This window comes from Pan paniscus, chromosome X (assembly GCF_029289425.2).
Source record: "Pan paniscus chromosome X, NHGRI_mPanPan1-v2.0_pri, whole genome shotgun sequence".
NCBI classification, from domain to species: domain Eukaryota; kingdom Metazoa; phylum Chordata; class Mammalia; order Primates; family Hominidae; genus Pan; species Pan paniscus.
Window position 1 is genome coordinate 119,510,824 of NC_073272.2, and position 6,000 is coordinate 119,516,823.

A 6,000-nucleotide genomic window follows, 5' to 3' on the forward strand; every position below is an offset into this window, starting at 1 on the left:
GGGAATCAGGCGTGAGTGCGGGAGCCTAGTGAGGAGCTATTGCAGGTGTTTAGGGAAGAGCTGATGATAGCAGTTTGGTTATGGGTGGCAACAGTGGAAGTGGTAAGTAACCAGATTCAGAGCATATTTTGAAGGAAGGGCACACAGGATATGGTGACATAATATATGTGGGGCTGAGAAAGAAGAAGGTATCATGGATGGTGTCTTAGTCTGTTTGGGCTGCTACAACAAAATATCATAGACTGGCTGGCTTAAACAACACAAATTTATTTTCTCACAGTTCTAGAGGCTGGAAGTCTAAGGTCAGGATGACAGTGAGCTCAGGTTCTGGTGAGAGTCACCTTCCTTGCTTGCAGTTGGCTGCCTTCTCTCTGTGTACTCACTGGCTTTTCCTTTCACATTCCAGTAGACAGAAAGAGGGGGGAGGGAGAGAGGGAAGGGGAGAGAGAGAGAGAGAATCTTCCTCTTCCTCTTCTTCTTTTTTTTTTTGAGATGGAGTCTTGCTCTGTCTCCCAGGCTGGAGTTCAGTGGCGTGATCTCGGCTTACTAATGCAACCTCTGCTTCCCAGGTTCAAGTGATTCTCCTACCTCAGCCTCCTGAGTAGCTGAGATTACAGGGGTGTGCCTCCATGCCCAGCTAGTTTTTGTATTTTTAGTAGAGACAGGGTTTCACCATGTTGGTCGGCCAGGCTGGTCTCGAACTCCTGACCTCAGGTGATCCACCCGCCTCAGCCTCCCAAAGTGCTGGGATTACAGGCATGAGCCACCACGCCTGGTCAATCTTCCTCTTCTTATGAGGTTATAAGGTAACCAATCCTATCGGATTAGGACCCTACCCTATGACCTCTTTTAACCGTAATAATTATCACCTAAAAGCCGAATCTACAAATGCAGTCACATTGGGGATTACAACTTCAACATAGGAATTTGAGGCAGGGCACAATTAAGTCCATTGCAGATGGCAACTAGGTCTCTGGCTGTGAGAGTGAGGATTCAGGGAGGAGCAGTTTTAAGAAATTGCTCTGTATTAGTTTTTTCTTGCACTGCTATAAAGAAATACCTGAGACTGGGTAATTTATAAAGAAAAGAGGTTTAATTGACTCAGGTACACAGGCTGTAGAGGAAGCATGGCTTGGATGTTTCAGGAAACTTACAATTATGGTGGAAGGGGAAGCAGGTACATCTTCACACAGCCAGAGCAGGAGGAAGAGAGGAGAGGTGCTACACTTTCTTTTTTTTTTTTTTTTTTAGACGGAGTCTCACTCTGTCGTCCAGGCTGGAGTGCAGTGGCACCATCTTGGCTCACTGCAACCTCTGCCTCCCGGGTTCAAGCAATTCTCCTGCCTCAGCCTCCTGAGTAGCTGGGATTACAGGCGCACACCACCACGCCCGGCCCGGCTAATTTTTGTATTTTTAGTAGAGACAGGGTTTCACCATGTTGGTCAGGCTGTTCTCGAACTTCTGACCTCATGATCCGCCCGCTTCGGCCTCCCAAAGTGCTGGGATTACAGGTGTGAGCCACCATGCCCAGCCGATACTACACTTTTAAACAGCCAGATGTCATGATTACTCACTATCATTAGAACAAAACTAGAGGGGAAATCTGCCCCTATGATCTAATCGCCTCTCACCAGGCCCCATCTCCAACACTGGGGACTACAATTTGATATGCATTTGCAATATCAATTGCTGCATACCAAGTTCTCTCTGTTTTGGGCCTCTGTAATAGTCACAATGTCAGGTACTGCTGGTGCCAAAGGTGGCATTACGCATTGAGCTGCCTAAAGTCAGTGGTAAGTCTCCAAGAAACCAAGGTCTTGTGCACAGGCCAGATGGGGCTATTGAATGGAGAAACAGTCTCATGAAACATTTTGGCTTCCTTAAGCTCAGCAATGATGGCAATTATTCTTTTTCTCCCCTAGGCAGCTGACATTGTTTTTTGGGAAACAACAGTACTAGGTGTTGGTCATCAGATGGGTCCATGGTCTTCTATATTTCTCACTAAGATGGCCATAACTATTGCAATTCCTGTCAGGGCTTGGAGGCAAAGGCAAGTGGGGCTGCACATGGAAAACACATCACTACCAATATTTCATTCAGTAGTGGGGGCCATGACAACGGAGGTTAGTAGGAGCCCAAAGTCAGAGAACACGATCTGTTTTCTCCTCATCTTGATGCAAGGGTTTGTGGGGATCACAGTCACCTGTGTACTGGTATCTAAAAGGCCTAAGAAGTGCAATTCCTCTCCACTGTTCAGCTGAACTCTAACCTTGGCATAGGGCCTCTGGGTCCCCTGAGTACAGAAGGATCTTGTTTATAACCCCTAAAATCTTTGGATTTTTGTTTGTAACCCCTAATCTTGTTTATATTTGAAAGCTGAGTGTCAGAGCAAAAGTTGCTCAGGATCTCTGATTTGTCTCCAAATCCACCAGGAGAGGTGGAAGGCCATCACTGTGCAGACTCTAGCGGGACCACTTATCAAATCCCCATGGCCTGGTACTTGGCCCTGAATTTTTTAGTGGGGAGCCCATCAATCTGCTTTCGTGGTTCCATTATTGAGTAATCAGACTCAGAGATCTCTTTGGGAAGGCCCTTGCCCAGATAGTCCAGAAGAGGGCACTCAAGTACTATTTTTATGCTCCTTTTTTGGAGGGGAGGGGTCAAATTTTGCTATTTTATCGGAAGCCACTTCTTCTGTGCCTGAGAATTTCTCAGTTAAGATCTGGATCACACTGCAGATTGATGGACTTGACCTCAGGAGGTGGCTTAATTGGGCTTGACAACAAGCAGGAGCAGCATGAACAAACCCGTAAATCTAAGTCTGGTTAATCTTCTCATCTACTGTTCCCACTCCCTCGTAGTAGACCCAAGAGACCACCAGGAGGGCTGCAGGACCTCCATAGTCTCTGCGAAGGTGGTTGAGACATGTTTTTCAGTGACTAGGTACTCATTTTGTGTGGACCAAATCTGTCAGAGACCAAACAGTACCCAGCTGAGGAAAGAGATGGTCGTTGGTATACATACACTCTCATCTCCCCACCTTGCTCCTCCTCCTCAGAGAAAGTGGCCACTATCAAGGCGCTATGGAGGAGGGGGTCTGTAGTGATGTACCCCTCAAGGAGCCACTTTCCTTTATGAAGTTTATTTAACAAGATTACCTTTTTCGTAATGGAAGCAAACTAGCCAAGTCTCTGTGGTTTCTTCCCCTAAGCAAGTCTTCCTTCTGGCTTGGCTGCTGGGCATTGACCCTATCTAGTGAGATCACTGGACAAAGTGATTCTAAAGAGCTCTACATTATTTTTATTAGAAGCATGAGTCTCAGTAACATGCTGCATGGCATGTTGTCCGTCAGCCCCAGGGAACTGCTTAGATCTAGGAATAGTTTTGGGGTACAAGTCAGTTTACAGGGTCTCCAACGACTTCTGGCCCCATCATCAGAGAACAGTGTCCAGGGAATTGTTCCTGTGGCTTCTTAGAGCCCCTCTGCTGGATCTCTTATTTGATCCACTAGGTTATCTCAGCCGAGGTGATGGGGATAAACAGGAGGACCGATGGTTACCTTGGAACCAAAAGCTTTTATAAACAATTTTCTATCATCCTCCAAGTATACCCTGTGACTTACAATAGCAATGCCTGAGACCTGCTGGCATGGCTGGTAAAGTGCCACGTGAGGTCTGCTAGCACTTCGCAGGACTCACTGGCAGAGTGCCCGGTCAGATCCTCTGACTCTGGCAAATAATCCATTAGCATCCTCCAGGAGTGCCCTGCAAGGTCTGCTTACACCCATCATTAGTGAATTGCCCCACGAGATTTTCAGGCTCTTTGCTCTTCAAAAACGACATTGTGCATAATCAACTACCCAGCTTGCCATTCCAATTTTTCAAGAGCTCAGCTGAGCTAGAGAGAGCTGAGCTGCTGGGTGTCAGAGTAGTCGATTAAGACGAGTCAAAATAAAAGTAACAGTCAGACTCTAATAACTGCCTTTGATAGTATAAGCAAGGGACTGAACCAGAAAAAGTACCGACTCCTCCATTATTCCATTTTTCCACATGGAGTGGCTCCAACAGGGGTCTGATGGATTAGCACAGATGCAGGGCATCATCATCTCACTGTTAAGGGAGCCCTGAACAAGAGGCTCCTGCCATTTTATGGACCCAGGGGCAGGAGGAGGTGACAGGGAAGGGCTAGGAGTAGAAAAGTACTGAGTACTGAGTCAGCTTGAAGAAAAAAATATTTTTAGGCATCCCCCACTCCCACCATGGCAACAAGAGGTCTTAGCTCAGGTGCTTGAGAAAGGCCTCTGCCAAAGGCTCCTGATAAGGCGGACTCCAAATGGAGGCATCTGGTCTAGGAATGCCGACACGTGTGAGAGCATGATCAGTTAGGGACGTCTGAGTCCTTGACTGCAACTCCATTCACAGACTGCAATGCACGGCTGTGCATCAAGTCTGATGTGGGGAGGGCACGTCCCCCCATGATCCCTGCCAGGTAAAGCTTTTGTAATTGCCTATGGCGAGGCCTGAAAGATCACCCCTAGGTTTTTGGCCAAGAGTTGAATTCACTCTCTCCAGTGGTCCTAGCACTTCCTGTGAGAGGTCTTGCTGTCATTGTCTCTAAAAGCATGAAACAAAGGAAGTCAGATCTCTGCCCCTTTGGAATGCAGCTACTGTGGGGCTAGGTGTTTCTAGTTTCCATTACAGAAATACTGAATCCACCCGCGCCCCTACCACACCCACACAGGGAACTCAGGAGAAGGGGAGGCAGGGCTGTGGTTTCTGGCCTGCTGTGGCACTAGAAGGTTCATAGCAGTGAGTCTGATCGGCTTTCTGGGTGTCAGACCAGACGGAAGAACCAAAGCCAGTCACCATCATCAGTAGTATTCTAGCTCTGGAGCTTACGTGTTCACCAATGACAGTGTCTGCCCAAATCTTCCTTCTGGCTTGGCTGCTGGGCATTGACCCTACCTAGTGGAAGCTTAGGACACACCTATCCCTGGAATTCTGGGCAAATTCTCCCAGCTCAGGAGAGTGGTGGGCTGTTTTTGGTTCCTCTGCTTTTTAAATTCTATCTGTTATGGTTAGCATCAGGCCTCTGAGCCCAAGCTAAGCCATCGTAACCCCTGTGACCTGCACATATACATCCAGATGGCCTGAAGCAAGTGAAGAATCACAAAAGAAGTGAAAATGGCCGGTTCCTGCCTTAACTGATGACATGCCACCATTGTGATTTGTTCCTGCCCCACCTTAACTGAGCAATTAACCTTGTGAAATTCCTTCACCTGGCTGCAAACCTCCCCCACTGAGCACCTTGTGGCCCCTGCCCCTGCCCATAAGAGAAAAACCCACTTTGATTGTAATTTTTCACTACCTACCCAAATCCTATAAAACAGCCCCACCCACCCCTATCTCCCTTCACTGACTCTCTTTTTGGACTCAGCCCGCCTGCACCCAGGTAAAATAAACAGCCCCGTTGCTCACACAAAGCCTGTTTGGTGGTCTCTTCACATGGACGTGCATGAAATTTAGTCCCTTAATCATCATCACTGTGGAAGACAATGTTTATTAAACACCTACAGCATGGCAGGCCTTGTTCTGAGTGTTCTACTTGAATCTCTTCATTTCATCTTCTTTTCAGCCCTATGAACTAATTACTGTGAAAATTCCATTGTACAGATGAGGCTCAGAAAGCTAAAACAACCTGCCTAAAGTCACAAATCCAGTAAGTGGCAGATCTGTGACTTGAAACCCTCTGTCTGCATTGAGAGTCTCTGTTCCTCCTATTGAGCCACACTGACTCCCATACTTCTGAAACCACCTTTGCAAAATTATGACTAAGACAGTGAAAGAGATTTAACTTAACCAACTCCATTTTGCTTCTAACCTCCAAGCTGTCCTTGTTCATTCCTGGGCGTAGGCCCAACTAATCTTGGAAAAAACTTAGTTTATAGTTTAAACAAAGATGGTAATAGCCTTTCCCAAAGCAGACTTCCTTCTTGCCTGG